Genomic DNA, 17,203 nt, shown 5'->3' on the forward strand with positions numbered 1-17,203 from the left:
CCCCAGGGGATTGGGCTTAAGATGGCAATCAGACATCCCTCTGGCAGCCCGGCAGCCCTCGGGGGATGTTCACTTGCCAGTGGGGAGCAGGCCTAAACTGCAGTCGGACATCCTTAGTGCCACTGAGGAGGCAGAAGAGGCTCCCACCACCACCACTGTATTGGCAGCCATCAGCCTGTCTTGTGGCTGAGCAGAGCTCCTCCCATGTGAGAGCACCCTGACCACCAGAGGGCAGCTCCTGCATTGAGCATCTGCCCCCTGGTGGTCAGTGTGTGTCATAGTGACCAGTCATTCCCAGTCCTTCTGCTGTTAGGGTCAGTTTGCATATTACCCTTTTACTATATAGGATAGAGGCCTGGTGCACGGGTAGGGGCCGGCTGGTTTTCCCTGAAGGGTGTCCTGGATCAGGGTGGGGGTCCCACTTGGGTGCCTGGCCAGCCTGGATGAGGGGATGATGTCTGTTTTTAGGCTTCCCGCACCCCCTTCAGGGTGGGGGTCCCCACTGGGGTGCCTGGCCAGTCTGGGTAAGGGCCTGAGGGCCGTTTTGAGGCTAGTGGGTGACTGAACTTCCCAGCCTCTCCTTTTTGTCTTTTTTTTTTTTTTTTTTTTTTTTTTTTTTTTTTTATTCTGGGATTTATTTACTTTCTATGGCTGTCACTGGAGCTAAGAGCCGGCTTTAGCTCTGAGGCCGGCTCCAGCTTGAGGCCTCGGCTGCTGAAAGCAGGTATCTGGAGTTTGTTTGGCTTCTATAATTGAAACACTCTTGCCATCACTGCTGCTTTAAGCTCTGAGGCTGAAGCTGGCTGAAAGCAGGTTTCTGGAGCTTGTTTAGCTTCTATAATTGCAACATTGTTTCTTAGAGTGCAGCTCAGAGGCCGGCAGCGGCAGGCGGGGAACCTTGGCTTCCTCCATCACTGGAGCAAGCAAGCCTCCTGTTTGCTTCAGGTGCCTGGCTACCGGCCGCCATCTTGGTTGGCAGTTAATTTGCATATCGCCCTGATTAGCCAATGGGAAGGGTGTCGGGATTATGGTCAATTTGCATCTTTCTCTTTTATTAGTGTAGATATTATTTGCTTATTTTCTAGCAGAAATTATTTGAAATGAATGACTCTATATAGATTGATAACAAAAGTATTCTAAAATCACTTTCTCATCACATTACAGTAATTAAAAGTGAACTGTCTTGTACAACGATTAACTCAGAAGTGACAACAAATAAGTTTCTTTAGCAACTGTAATTAAGGATAGTAATAGTGTATTTCCTCCTCCCCAAACTTATCAGAGCAAAATCCATTTGTTAATTTGATGTATACATGCATCCAAGTCATTTTATAGGAGTACATTTTTGATACTTTACAGTGGCAGCTGTGATGAAGACAAGGGACATAGTTAAAATTGTATGAGCGAATTAGAAGATTCAATGTGACTCAGAAGCTACATACTATTGGTTTGTGGCCCTGCTGTTGTGCAGCAGATAGAGAAATGCTTCCAGGTAACAAGTCCAGCGAATATTACCAGTTCTGCTCCCACATCCCTTATCTACCCACACACTGTGGAATCTTTGAGAAACTAATTAATGAAGACATACTATGGTGTATAGAGATACCCAATAATTCATTTCCTAGAAGATAGAGTGATGATTGAAGTTGTTACTCTGAATCTAATTCTCAACAACAAAGGAAGACTAAATGACAGGACACTTAGGACACAGTGACCTTGTTTTTTGAAATTCCTAATTCTGTCAAAGGCTGAGTGCTACCCAATTTGATATTAAGAATGTGTATTTCAGTTCTGAGAACAATTGGCATAGTTCACGACATGAGGATCTAAAAGGGAAGTTATCTCAAGAGGCATGGACAAAGCTCAAGAATTGCGATTCTGACTTACATTTTAGATAGTCTTGATATGAAAGAAAAGAAGGCAATTAAATAGATGTTATTATGGCACAGAATATTTCCCAATAAAATTTAAAAGATCATATACAAGTAAGTCCAAAAATATATATAATAAAGAATAAATATAAGAGATGGTTAAGAAGAATGACAGGGAAGCAAATGATAGAAAAAGACCACAACATTTTAGGTTCCAGTGGGGGAAGAGGACTCTAAGAAGGCCAGGCAAGAGAGATTCAACAAGACAGGAAAAATTAAGGTGTCCAAAGATACCTATTTTTCTCCGTGCTATTTATTTGTATGTGTCAGACATATAATCTTTTCTATGTAATCACAAAATGTATCTATTAATTCACATTATAATAGATATTTCGATGAAATGGTTAAATTCAGTTAAAAGAAATTGATTCAAATATCTATCTCTCTCCTTCCCTCCCTCTTCCCCTCCCTCCCTCCATTCCTCCTCCCCTCTCTCCTTCCCTCCCTCTTCTGTTTTCATTTATGTTGGCTTCTTGTGTATGTCTTTTCATAAGGTAGCATAGATCCAGGCTTTTATTATTCCTAGCATTTGGAAGAGCATTTTCTTTCCCTAGTATCCCAATCTGTACTTTCTGCCCATTTGCCCACCCCTAGAGAGAGGCTTTCTGATTGGCTGGATATATGATTTATAGCTCCAATGGGAGCTGGAAAAGTAGCTCTAAAAGATAAAATGGCTTCTGTAACCAAAAGAAGAGCTTGTCTGATAAGCAGATATCCTCTTTGCTATCCAGAGAAATGCATTCAGTTTGCCAATGTAGATGTGGACATGCCTCACTGCCTTTCTCATCAGAATAGCCTCCTGTTCAAGAGGCCAAGAGTTCTGCAGAAAACAATTCTTCAACAGCCTGCTTGGGAATGTTAGATACCTTCAAGATGTAGAAGAGACATATGAAGTCAGTGAAATTGATGATTATTATAAACATCCCAGAAATAAACCCAAACTGTGTGTGACAAGGGAAACAGGATGTTGGCATGATTGCTAGTGGTGCTCAAAGATAATTAGTCTTGTATATACAGAGAGCTTCTCTAGGGACAATGAGTTCCTACTAAAAGGAATGTTGTCTTGTGTTTTCCTTCAACTGTTTTTTTTTTTCCCCCTCCTATCCATTTCATCACACAAAAGTTATTAAAGGCAAAAAAGAAAATCCCAGTGTTGTATTTGAGTTTGGAATTTTTTTGATATATAGATTAGGGTAATTCATTTTCAAATGTGTCTTAACTGCTAATAACCCTGTGTTCTATATATTAGTAAATATTATACAAATTTTTACTTCCTGTGTTCTATATACTAGTAAATATTATATACATTTTTACTTATATTTTGGTGTGTGTTAAAATTATTGTGAAAATAGAAATGAAACCAGGCTTCTGAGCAAGATGGCTGCATAGGTAAATGCAGTACTCACCTCCTCCACAACTACATCAAAATTATAAGTAATCCTGGATGGTGAGTCTCAGTTAGTTGGAGCGTCGTCCAGTACACGAAAGGTTGGAGGGTTTGATTCCCTGTCAGGGCACATATGCAGGTTGCGGATTTGATACCATCAGGGTATGTTTGGGAGGTAGCCGATAGATGTTTCTCACATTGATGTTTTCTCTCTCTCTCTCTCTCTCTCTCTCTCTCTCTCTCTCTCTCTCTCTCTCGGCTTCTCTCTAAAATTAATTTTACAAAATTAAAAAAAAAATTATACACTATCAAGAAGAATAGCCCACGAAAATACCTGTGCAGTGTGGGAGATGGAGAAACTGTAGGGTTTGATGTGGTCGAAGGAGAGAAGGGTGCCGAAGCAGCCAATGTGACTGGCCCAGATGGAGTTCCCGTCACAGACACGGTCACTATGGCAGACTCCATGGACCTCCCCATAATGCTGGTGAGATTGGAGAGATCAAGGATGGAGTCCCAGAGGGAGCTCAACTTTAGGGACTGGTTCATCGAAATCCAACTTACCATCCAAGGTACTGTAGGTGACCTTCTGGCCCACGACCTGTCCCAGCTGTGGGAGAGGATGAAGATAAAGAGAATCAACAAGAGGCCAATGGTCCAAACCAGCCATCTGTTCACCACGGATACCAATGCCCGTACAACTATCGGCACCGTCCCCATCCTCCCAATGCTCCTTCACAAGATGGCAAAGAGACCAAGAGACGTGCCATCTGAGAACCCTGCTCTGACCACTGAGCAGAACAGTAACACCAGGCTCCCCAGGCACCTTCACCATCACTGGGTGACCTAAAGAATGAATGACCATCCAAAAAATGAAACAAAGAGCAGACTCAACCTTACCAATACTAAAGAAATATCCAAGCAATAAACTGGAAGACTAGTAACCAAGACGTGGACATTGGAATGTTTATGATTATTCTTTACAAAACAAGTTCAAAACTAGAATGTCAGCCAATGTTTCCAGCAATTTTTCTGGAATGCCTGCACAGAAGACAAGAGAGCAACCTCCCCAGTTTTGGCAACCACTAGGTTTATATTTTTTTCTTGGTTTTTACTGTTTTGGTCATATGAATTGAAAGAAGAAATATTAATACAACATGGGGAGAACCTCAACCAAAGAAATCTGAAATATATAGTAAATGCTTTTTTGTTCCCTTTTCTAGTTCATTTTGGATGCTGGTGCTAAACTTCCAACTTTCATGATTTAAAAAGTAATTTTATGCTCTTTTTTTTTCTAGATGAGGGGAGGATAACATTTTTGCTTTCTTATGCGACTCTAAAAACGTGCAGCATGAAGTTCCTCAAAAATAATTTTTATTACCCTTGAAAGGAAAAAAAATACACTAAACTACAGAAAAACCATCATTCTAAACCACCTGAAACCTAGTGAATGGAAGTCCTACAACTAAGGATTTAAAGAAGGAACTACATTGAGCCTAGTAGAAGGGGCAGAGATGTGAAAGGAACTGGCTCAATGCCATTGTGTGGCAGATAAAAATTGGGAGACATTCCTCAGCTGCAGAGGTCCCCTCCTGAGGAATAAGGGGTCCAAGCCCCACATCATGGACCCAGCCCAGGGTTCCAGGGCCAGGAAGAGAAGTCCTCGTAACTTCTGGCTATACAAACAAGCAGGGAATGTGTCTGAGAGAGACAGAGACTGCTGGAGTCACAGGCAGTTCCTTTTAGAGGGCCCATGCACAGACTAACTCAAATTCAAACTCACTGCCTCTGAGTTCCAGTGCTGGGGCAGCAGCTTAAAAGGCACCAGAGGCAGACATGGTGGTCACAGCCAGTCCTTGCAGCTGATTGGCCTGGGAATAAATCCCTCTCATTGATGTGTCAATGTCAATCAAGGTTTAACTACTGATCAAGAGAGTGTACGCAGCCTACACAGGGGTGCCCACATGGAGTACCCAGTTTGGGTGAGTAAGGAGGCTGAGCCACTGAACCCTAGAGAGCACCTACTACATAAAGCCACTCTGCAAAGCCTGGGAGATATAGCAACTCTAGATAATACAGAGAGGCAGCCAAGATTATGAGACAAAGAGATATGTTCCAAATGAAAGAATAAGACAAAACTCCAGAAAAGAAACATAAACAAAATGGAGAGAGCAATCTACTAGATTCAGACTTCAAAACACTGGTTGTAAGGATGCTCAATGAACTTAGTGAGAACCTCAACAGCATTAAAAAGGACGTGGAAACTGTGAAAAAGAATCAGTCAGAAATGAAGACTATGGTAACTAAAATGAAAAAAAAAAAATAGTTTACAAGGACTCAACAATAGAGTATCAAAAACAGCTGAGAATCAAAACAGTGATTTGGTATATAAAGTATCAAAAAACACCTAATCAGTAAAACAAAAAGAAAAAAAAAGAATCCTAAAAGATGAGGATGGTGTAAAGAGCTTTTGGAACAACTTCCAGGGTATCAATATTTGCATCATGGGGTGCCAGAAGGAGAAGAAAAAGAGCAAGAAATTAAAAACAATAAAATGGTGATAAATATATATCTATAAACATTTTAATAAGCAAAATAAATAAGCAGAACAGAAACAGACTCATAGATACAGCAGACATTTCGACAATTGCCAGATAGGAGAGGATTTGGGGGATGGGTAAAAAAGGTGAAGGGATTAAGAAGTACAAATTGGTTGTTATAGAACAGTCATGGGGAGGTAAAGTATAGCATACAGAATATAGTCAATAATATTCTAATAGTTATGTATGGTTTCAGATGGGTATGAGATTTATTGGGATGATTATTTAGTAAGCTATATAATGTCTGATCACTGGGTTGTACACCTGAAACCAATATAATATTGTCTGTCAACTGTACTTGAAAAGTAAAAAATGATTTAAATACTTTTTAAGTCAAAAAAATGAAACTAGACCACCAACTTACATAATACTCAAAAATAATCTCAAAATGGGTGACGGACTTAAATTTAAAATGGGAAACCATAAAAATATTAGAGGAATCTATAGGCAGCAAAATCTCAGACATATGCCAAAGCAATATCTTCACCGACACAGCTCCTAGTGTCCCCCCCTCGATAGAAACTAAAGAGAAAATAAACAAATGGGACTACATCAAAGTACAAAGCTTCTGCACAGCAAAGGAAACCATCAACAAAACAACAAGAAAGCCCACTGCATGGGAGAACATATTTGCCAATGTTATCTCCGATAAGGGTTTAATCTCCAACATTTACTGGGAACTCATACAACTTAACAAAAGGAATATAAACAATCCAATCAATAAATGGACAACAGACCTAAATACATACTTTTCAAAAGAGTGTTGGGGTCCAGCCCCAACAGGTCCAGGGGTCCCCAAAGGTGTGGACGGAGTCGGTGAAGAAGGAATGACACAGAGGCAGCGTTCAGGTGATCATCATAACCAGGTTCTATCCAGGTTCTCTAGCCAGGATCTCTAGCCAGGATCTCCAGCCAAGTTCTGTCTAGGATCTCCAACCAGGTTCTGTGTTTTAGTCTTGTTACATCTGTATTTATACCAGTTGATTTTAATCCTATCAATTTCTATTCTAAAGGTTAGGGTGTTTCTTATCTCCATTCCAGGGAGTAAAGATTATGTAGCTTAAGCGTGATTGCTCATAGTTAAAGTGATTAACTACATGCCTGGCACTTAGTTAAGGGGTTTTATTCCCTCCCTAACTTCAGGGAAAAATCCCTACCTGGGGAAACAACCTTTCTCAGAGAGGTGACCTTGGTTAAAACACGTAGTGCCCAGAAGGGGAGCAAACACATCAAGAACAGTATGCCATATATGCCAGGTCCCCCGAGACATATGCTGTGCAGATGTTTCTTCCCTTAAGCAACCGTGTCAAGCAGCAAGGATGGACTGGCTTCCAGCAAAAGAGGACATACATAAGGCCAAGAGACATACAAAAACATGCTGAAAGTCACTAATCATCCAAGAGATGCAAACCAAAATGGCAAAGAGGTACCATCTCACACCTGTCAGAATGGCTATCATTAACAAATCAACAAATGACAAGTGCTGGCAAGTATTCGGAGAAAAAAGAAACCTCTTGCACTGCTGGTGGGAATGCAGACTGGTGTAGCCACTGTGAAGAACTGTATGGAGCTTCCTCAAAAAACTAAAAATGGAACTCCCATTTGACCCAGTGATCCCACTTCTAGGAATATATCCCAAGAAACTAGAAACACCAATCAGAAAGGATACATGCACCCCAAATGTTCATAGCAGCACAATTTACAATAGCTAAGATTTGGAAACAGCCTAAGTGCCCATCAGCATTTTTAATCCAGAGTGGATTAAAAAACTGTGGTACATCCACTCAATGGAATACTACGCTGTTGTAAAAAGGAACTCCTATCATTTGCAACAGCATAGATGGACCTGAAGAACATTATGCTTAGTGAAATAAGTCAGTCAGGGAAAGATAAATATCACATGATCTCACTCATTTATGGAATATAATGAACAACATAAACTGATGAACAAAAACAGATCCAGAGACAGAGAAGCATTGATCAGACCATCAAACTTCAGAGGGAAGGTAGTAGAGGGTGGGGGTAAGGAGGAGAGAGCAACCAAAGGACTTGTATGCATGCATATAAGTATAACAATGGACACACAGACACTAGGGTGGTGAGGGCATGAGTGGGGGCAGAGAGCTAATGGGGTGATAAGGACACATATGTAACACCTTTATAAAGAAAAAACTAAAGAGAGAAACCAAGATGGCGAATATAATAGAACCAGGGGCATGGAAAGGGAGTGGACTGACAATTCTTGGGGGGGAAAAGGGTGTGGGGGTGCAGGAAGGGACTGGACAAAAATCGTATACCTATGGATGAGGACAGTGGGAAGGGTAAGGGCAGAAGGTGGGTTGGGAACTGGGTGGAGGAGAGCTGTGGGGGGAAAAAGAGGAACAACTGTAGTAATCCGAACAATAAGGATTTAATAAAAAAAAAGAAAAAACTAAAAAATATAAAAATAAAATAGGAAGCTTTAAACTCAAAAAGAAAGAAAGAAAAAGGAAGGAAGGAAGGAAGGAAGGAAGGAAGGAAGGAAGGAAGGAAGGAAGGAAGGAAGGAAGGAAGGAAAGAAAGAAGAAAGAAGGAAGGAAGGAAGGAAGAAGAAGGAAGGAAGGAAGGAAGGAAGGAAGGAAGGAAGGAAGGAAGGAAGGAAGGAAGGAAAGAGAAAAATAGAGAAGAGAAGAGAAGAGAAGAGAGAGAAGAGAAGAGAAGAGAAGAGAAGAGAAGAGAAGAGAAGAGAAGGGAAGAGAAGAGAAGAGAAGCCAAACCACAAAACCCAAATTGTAAAGTTCTGTTATACTATAAAATTGGCTTAACAATATGGCATTTCAGGGGATTTTCAATATGCAATTTTTTTTCAATGAAAAAATAGGCAAAAAAATACAGCTTTTATTCAGTCTACTTAAATCTTTCTCTGAAGCACGGTAAGATAATATGCTATTTTTTTTTCAAATGTTTGGTGTTATCAGTGTATTAAAGTTTATCCCTAATGAAGTGGTCCTAGCTGTTCAGGAGCATATACAGGAAATGAACAGTACACTGGAAGACTCCTTTGATGTTTAAACAAAAAACATGAGAAGAATCCATTAAAATTAAAAGGTATTTTCCCCTCACTAATTTCTGTATGTATTAGAAACAATAGCTAAAAATCATTATTATCCTAAATATGTTTTCAGACAGCATAAAATCCTTCTAATTTTTGTTAACTTAGAAAGAGTTGCTTGGCTACTGTGGAATTTGAAGAGGAATAGGATGCCATTTTTCACATTATTTTTATAGTAGTACTCTTTTATTCACGAGGAATAAGGAGAATGGCCAGAAGATGATATAACCAAATCTAAATAAACCCCTTCTCCATTTACCTGGAAATTTTTCACTTTTTTTTTCTTAGAAAAAATATGAAAAAGTTATATAACAAGGACATGAAGTTACTTAAATGAGTTGTTAAGCAAAGCAGATATTTTACATTCTAAGAAAACAACACCTAACCCCAAATTGACTGGCTCAGACTTGGACTCCTTGCATACACCTCAACTTTTTCTAATGGGATCAAAGTAGCTCACCTGCCTTTACAGTTCTTATATTATCCATTTTTCTCTTTACTCCCTTGCTTTCCTCTCTTCCAGCTGAATGTTTAGAGTGAAATTTATGACCACAAATGGACAATGAACCTCAGAGGGTTGATGGGTCATAATAAACGCTGAATCATTATGGAATCCTTTGTCCTCATTACAGAGCAAAACGAACAGTGTATATTTAGGGCCCTGATCTTCTGTGCAGCCACTTCTCTCAAACAGAAAGCAATGCTTATTGGAGGGGTCAAATTTATACCTATAATTAGGAAACATGGGGATACATTTGATCCTGGTGGTTTTTCAATCCCCAGATTTAATCATTGTCTAAGTATTATGATATCTTCAGGCTAATATAAGACACATTAAGTATTTCACTAGGTGTTCCCTCTATTGGCATAATTTAGTATATGTATACCTGTCTATATTTTTCATCCTCTGTGGCTATTACTGAAGACAGATCAACATACATTAATATCCCTGTCAACAAATCTCAACTTTACAAAAACTCATAAATATTCTGGACATGTTTTAGGAGTTTTAATTATTGTGCCTACACCACCTCATGCAACTAGGCTCTTCCTTTAAGACTACACTTGAGTGTCACTGTCACTGACTTCTTTCCGTTCACACCTCCAGTTTTGCAAATATTATTACTCATAACTCTGATCCCTAGGTACTTACCTCCACTTTCACTTAATAGATGTGTATTTTAGCCCATGGTTTTACCTTCCCCATTAAACCATGAGTTACCTGTGCAGGGATTTTTTTTTTTTATACTTACCTTACTGAAATTTAAGATCTCTGATGGCAGGAATTTTTGTCTATTTTCTTTACTGCTCCCCTCCCTCATCCTTTAACACTATACTTTGAACTAGTAAATGCTCAATACATTTTTATTGAATTAAACAATAAACTTATAGACCACATTTATTTAACTTTATATTTACTGTGCTATAAGACAATGAATTGAATGAACAATATAGAGATCAGCAATCAATTGATACTTTTCTTTTTTTGTGTGTTTTCCCTTTAGGAATTAGTGGCTCCAGTTGAAGGATGGGTGTAATTAAGAAAAGCAATATTTTCTGGCCCCTGAAAGATGCCCATGACTACAGTATATTTCCTAATTCAAGGAATCTCCTACTACATTGTTGCACAGCATGAGTTGTTCAGAATTTTAAAATGCAAGTCTATAGAATATTTTTGTTGCTCTTGTTGTTTTATATTTATTCCCTTGCTATTGAACTAACCTTACTGATCATTAAGTATCAAATAATAAATTCAACATATGAGTTAGTCTCACACTTCCAAAATATATACATATATATATATATATATATATATATATATATATATATATATATATATATATTGTGTGTGTGTGTGTGTGTGTGTGTGTGGTGTGTAGAGATTTACTAACATGCTTTTACAAGAACTAATTTTTCTTATTGAAAAGGAACACTCAAATGTCCATGGGCTCAGTGCTATAATTCACACCAATGTTGAAATAAGATCTTGGCATTGTCTTACCTTTGAAATAAACACCCCATTTGCATTGGTATTGAAATAACTTATTTAATTTAGATTTTTGGATGTACATGTACCATTAGTTTCTTAATAGAAAAATAAATAAAGAAAAAAATGAACTTTGTATTCTTTTTTTTAATAACCCATTATTTAAAAATTTGATTACATTTGCAGATAATTGGTTTTGCATCTATATTTTTATATTGTTTATTATTGGGTGACATTGGTTAATAAAATTACTGGTATGTACGTTTCAGGTATACAATTCTGTAATATATCACCTGCATGTTGTATTGTGTGTTCACCAGCCCAAGTCACCTTCTGTCACCATTTATCCCCCATTTGCTTTCTTCCACCTCCCCCCACCCTCTTTCCTTCTGGTAATCGCCATACTGTTGCCTGAGATTTGGAAGCAGCCCAAGTGCCCATCAGTACATGAGTGGATAAAAAAGTTGTAGTACATTGACACAATGAAATACTACTCATCCAAAGAAAAGGAAATCTTATCTTTTGCAGTGGCATGGATGGACCTGGAGAGTATTATGCTAAGTGAAATAAACCAGTCAGACAAAGAAAAAGACTTTATGATCCCACTTACATGTGGAATCTCATGAGCAAAATAAACTAATAAACAAAATAGAAACATAGAAACATACAGATACAGAGAACAGACTGACAGCTATCAAAAGGAAGTGGGGTTGGGAGGCTGGGTGCAAAAGGTAAAGTGATTAAGCAAAGAAAAAAAGAAACTTTTATTATGATCAATTCCTCTCATTTTATGTGGCCCTTCATGAACTGGACAAATAATTCCAAAGGTAAGGAGAGATTGGGAAGCTTTTATAAATAGATGATCTACAAAACAGAGCTCTAACATAAGAGTTACCAGTATATCCCCTTAGCAGTATACACATATTTATATAAAGTGTTATTTCAAAATTAAAGACAGGTTTCTTGGAGTATATCCTATCTAATAAAAGAGTGATATGCAAATTGACCATCACTCCAACACACAAGATGGCCACCCCCATGTGGACATAAGATGGCTGCCATAAGGTGACCAGGCCTGCAGAGGAGAGCAGTTGGGAGGGACCAGGCCTGAAAGGGAGGGCAGTTGGGAGGGACCAGGCTGGCAGGGGAGGGCAGTTAGGGGCAATCAGGCCGGCATGGGAGCAGTTAGGCATCGATCAGGTTGGCAGGGGAGTGGTTAGGGGGTGATAAGGCTGGCAGGCAGAAGCAGTTAGGGGCAATCAGACAGGCAGGCAGGAGAGCGGTTGGGAGCCAGCAGTCTGGATTGTGAGAGGGATGTCCAACTGCCGGTTTAGGCTCAATCCCACAGGGATCGAGCAGTTGGACATTCCTTGAGGGGTCCCAGATTGGAGAGTGTGCAGGCTGAGTTGAGGTACACACACATGCCATGCAAGAATTTCATGCACCGGGCCTCTAGTGTGTGTGTGTGTGTGTGTGTGTGTGTGTGTGTGTGTGTATAAATATCTATATCTATCTATCTATCTATCTATCTATCTATCTATATATCTATATATATCTATATATATATCTATATCTATCTATATCTATATCTATATCTATATCTATATCTATATCTATATCTATATCTATATCTATATATATATATCTGTGAATTCAGTCATCAGTTTTTCTCCATATATTGAGTGTAATTTATAGTGCTACTAATTGTTTTTTTAAGAATGTAACTAGTAAAACAAGCTTTGCTTTATATAACAGCTAGAAATTTACTTGTGCCATTTATATCTATATTTTATTATACAGAAATAATACACAATACAAAATGGTTATAATTGAAAACTATATCTTAAAAGAACCTTTTTAGTAGATCATTCTTATTAGTATGTACTGTGTTCTTATTACCTAAATATATTATCCATTTGAAATGAAATTCGTAAAGGAATTAAAATTTTAAATGTTTGCCATAAATTTAAAAGTGAGATCTGTTAAATGTTCTTTGTATTAAATTTGGTGACAATACATAGATCATACTCAGTGTCAGTTGAGCAAGTGGATGAAAAATGAGTGATTTTCATCCTTTAGTTAAGTATGATGCTAAGTAGTATGCACTAGCATTAAAAGCAAATTACTTATCACTTCAACAACCACAGCATGAGAGCACTCTATTGAAAGCTGTATATTCAGTCCTTCTTGGTCCTCAGTTTTATTAAATAAATCAACTGATAATGGTTGGATAAGCAGAGGAAAAATTATTGATGGCATTATGGCATTTCCATTTTAAAAGTGCTTATTCAAGATGTCTCCAAATTGGTTTATTCTAATCACTAAGTATTCACACATGTGCACATGCACACATACCAACACACACACACACACACACACACACACACACACACACACATATTTAACATATAAAAAAAGTAAAAAGAGAAAGTCTTCAATTAATGTACAAGCCAAAGCAATGTACAGCAGGCATTTCCCAAGTTGTTCATGAACTGTTAGCTGGAAAAACTCATCACAATTATTACTTGGAAGAAAAAAAAAAAAAATATATATATATATATATATATATATATATATATATATATGTTATACTAATATATATAATTAAAGGGTAATATGCTAATTAGGCCAGACATCTTCCAGACATCCATCCAGACATCCTTCTGGACAAAGCCACAGTGGTGGGAGCCGAGGCAGATGTGGTTAAGGCCGATCAGGCCAGCAGGAGAGAGCAGTTAGGGATGACCAGGCCAGCAAGGGAGGGCAACTAGGGGCACCAAGCCTGCAGGGGAGGGCAGTTGGGAGCAACCATGCCTGCAGATAGAGGTTGTTAGGGCTGATCAGGCAGGCAGACAGAGGTGGTCAGGGGCTATCAGGCAGGCAGGGGAGCAGTTAGGGGCATCAGGCAGACAGGCAGGGTGGTTATTGTCAATCAGGCAGGCAGGCAGGCAGGTGAGCAATTAGGAGCCAGTGGTCCCAGATTGTGAGAGGGATGTCCGACTGCCAGTAGTTGGACATCCCTAAGGGGTCCCGGATTGGAGAGATTGCAGGCCAGGCTGAGGGACTCCCTCCACATGCACAAATTTCATGCACCAGACCTCTAGTATAATAATAAAAGTATAATATGCTAATTATACTGGACGTCCTTCCAGATGGACAAAGCTGGGGCTGTGAGGGAATCCTGAGTGGTGGGTGCCTGCTGGCAGCCAGAGGGAAGCCTGGGTCCCGGGTGCCAGAGGGAAGCCAGTGCCGGCAGCCAGGGGAAGGAAGGCCTACTCTTGTACAAATTTTGTGTATCAGGCCTCTAGTCTGAAAGAAAATTTCAAAATTAATTTGTATTTCTCTGATTGCTAATGACTCAAAAGTATTTCACATGTTTAATGCTTATTTTCATTTTTCTGTGAATTTTTTGCTTATGGCATTTGCTATTTCTCTATTGGGGTGGTTTTTTGTTTGTTTGTTTGTTTGTTTTTTAGTTCACCGGAGATCGTTATAGATTACAGCTATATTGTTTTTGTTTTGGCCATCATTTTTTGGTTCCAAACACCTGCCTGCCTGATTGCCCCTAACTGCCTCTGCCTGCCTAATCACTCCTAACCACTCTGCCTGCCTGCCTGATTGCCCCTAACCACTTTCTGGGAGCAGCCAGCTGGGGTGAGGGGCCATGGTAGTTCTGGTCTCTGGTCGTTCTGGTCTTTCTGCTGTTTTGGTCGCTGGGCTTTTACTATATAGGATGCTAATTTTATTTCAGTAATATTGTACAAATTTCCATGCCATCCACATATGGTAATTGAAATAACCTCTTTCTACAGACTACTGTTAATAATAAGTATTAATAGTAAAAATAACTTCTTACTAAAAATGTAAAATCATTTCATTATAAATATTATTTGTATGATTGATGAAAATGAATGGTTTTACTATTGAAACTCACAACTTCTTATTTATCTTTAATAGCTCTTTATATATTAAGTGCAGTGAAAATCTATATAATAAAGAGCTAGGGTCGTTACTACCGAAGGCTCGACCAGACCGGAAGTCAGTGCTGGGGTGCCCTGACCCAGCACTGACTGCCTAGGAGGCTGAAGATCAGGCCTGGAGAGAGGCCTGCAGAGAGAGAGGCAGGGTCTGATCCGTAGCCTCTGTGGTAGCCATTAATCAGAGCTTGCCTCTCTTTCCCTCCCAGCCTGGCCAACAGCCACACCTCCATTTCTCTCCAGGCCTCCACTGGGGCTGCTGATCAGCCCCGCCTTTCTGACCAGGCCCCATTGATAGGCCCAGAGACTCTGACTAACATAGAAACTGACCAATCATAACCAAATCTGGGAATGTAAGGAGCCAATGGCTGCCTAGGAGGCGGGGCTTTTGACGCTGACTGGCATAGAAACTGACCAATCAGAACCAAATTGGCTGGCAGGGAAGGGCAGTTGGTGGCAAGATCAGACCGGCAGGGGAGGGAAGTTAGGGGTGATCAGGCAGGAAGTCAGAGGCAGTGAGGGGCAATTGGGCAGGCAGGCAGAGGGGTTAGGGGCATTCAAGCAGGCAGGCAGGCGAGTGGTTAAGAGCCAGTTGTTCCAGATTGTGAGAAGGGTCCTCAATTGGAATGGGAGCAGGCTGGGCTGAGGGAACCCTTGTCTCCATGCACAAATTTCATGCACCAGGCCTCTAGTATTTATATATTTCTTGTCACTAAAAATACCAAGGTTGAAAGTTGTTCAGTTTGCTTTAATATATATTTTGCAAAAGAACTTTACATTTTTATGTAATTTAATCTGTAATGTTCTTTGTTTTCTTAACATTTATATTTAATACTATAGAATTTCTCTTATATTTTTAAATGCCACTTTTATTGTATAATAAGCACTTATAGGTTATGTATTTTTCCTAGAATGTGATTTATTTTTTATTCTCATGCCAACACCAGGCTCCATTAATTGATGTAGCTCATAAATGAATCAAAGACAAACTATGATTAAATTGCATACTACTGAGAAAGATTTGCTGTCCAAAGGGTAGAATTCAAATAAAGCACAACATTAAGAAAAATATTGGACCTAGATAATAGATATATAAGAGTTCATTTGTACTCCTTTTTCTAATTTTGAGTATATGTTAAAATGTTCATAATAATACATTAAGATGACTGATGATGCACAATAGGAAGAGGTGGTACCAGGTAGTCTCTATATCAGGTGTGAATATAGCTCTACTCAGTTGAGAAATATAGAACCACAAAAATAAAGGTATTAAGTTCTGCACCAGGTATACGATGGTTGTACAGAGATGAGGCCACAGTAGATATTCCTGTTCAAAAAGAGACATGGCAATCCCTGAGCCATACTGAAACCCCAGAGACAGTTGGGAAGGTCTTTCTTCTTTGGTTTTAAGGAATAATTTTTGATTAGTCTTCAATTCTGCTTCATGGTATAAGCTCCCCCAGTTTACTCTTCTCTATGACTCTTGGCTCCACCTTCTGGGAGCTCCTTCCTCTGAGATTATCCTCTGTAGCCACATCTGAAGTGAGCTTCAGAGGATATGTCCTCTGGAGTCTGAGCAGCTTTGTCAAACTGCTTCCTGATCCTTGGGGCCTCAGGTTATTTTAAGTCTCAAACAATCATGGTGTCTTTTATTTCAGGTTAGTGTCTCTTTTTGACAGCACAACTGTCTCAAAAACTTTTTGAGTTTTTAGTTTATTTGATTCCAGTCAGTTCCATGTTCCAACAGAACTTAAGTTCTTTTTGAGACATGACCAATTGCAGGTGCCCTGAGCTTATTAAGCACTGTGGGAAAACTACATGGTTTTCCTGAATCATTTTCTGCTAAATTAGCTGAGTACCATCATAATCCACCCAGAGGTAATAACGATGGGAGTGAAGGGCTTACCATTGATTTGATCCTTGCCATAGGGCTTTCTTTGCTTTAAGACCCTCTCAAGTTTATTTTATACTGGTGGGTGGGGAAAAGCAGTTGCTTATTCCAGTTTTACAAATATCCACATTTTTTCACTCCCCTTTCATTTCTGTTTGCTAACCAGCAAATTCTTTTTAAGCTCATCTCTTTGTAGTACTTGTCAAATGCAGTCAGTATATCTAACACATGCTACCAATATTCTGTTTTCCCCATATTTTAAGATCCTAGGATATATAAGCTCATTAGATATTTTTCAAGTGATTTCTGGCAACAATTACTAGTTTAAAAAGAAAAGGTTAT

General features: G+C 39.2%; 1 pseudogene; it reads left to right on the top strand.

The window, feature by feature from the left end:
• Positions 1-4,165, top strand: part of LOC118675585 — a 154,253-nt pseudogene extending 150,088 nt beyond the window's left edge.
• The last annotated feature ends 13,038 nt before the right edge of the window (positions 4,166-17,203 follow it).

Source organism: Myotis myotis, unplaced genomic scaffold (assembly GCF_014108235.1).
Source record: "Myotis myotis isolate mMyoMyo1 unplaced genomic scaffold, mMyoMyo1.p scaffold_m19_p_2, whole genome shotgun sequence".
Lineage (NCBI taxonomy): Eukaryota > Metazoa > Chordata > Mammalia > Chiroptera > Vespertilionidae > Myotis > Myotis myotis.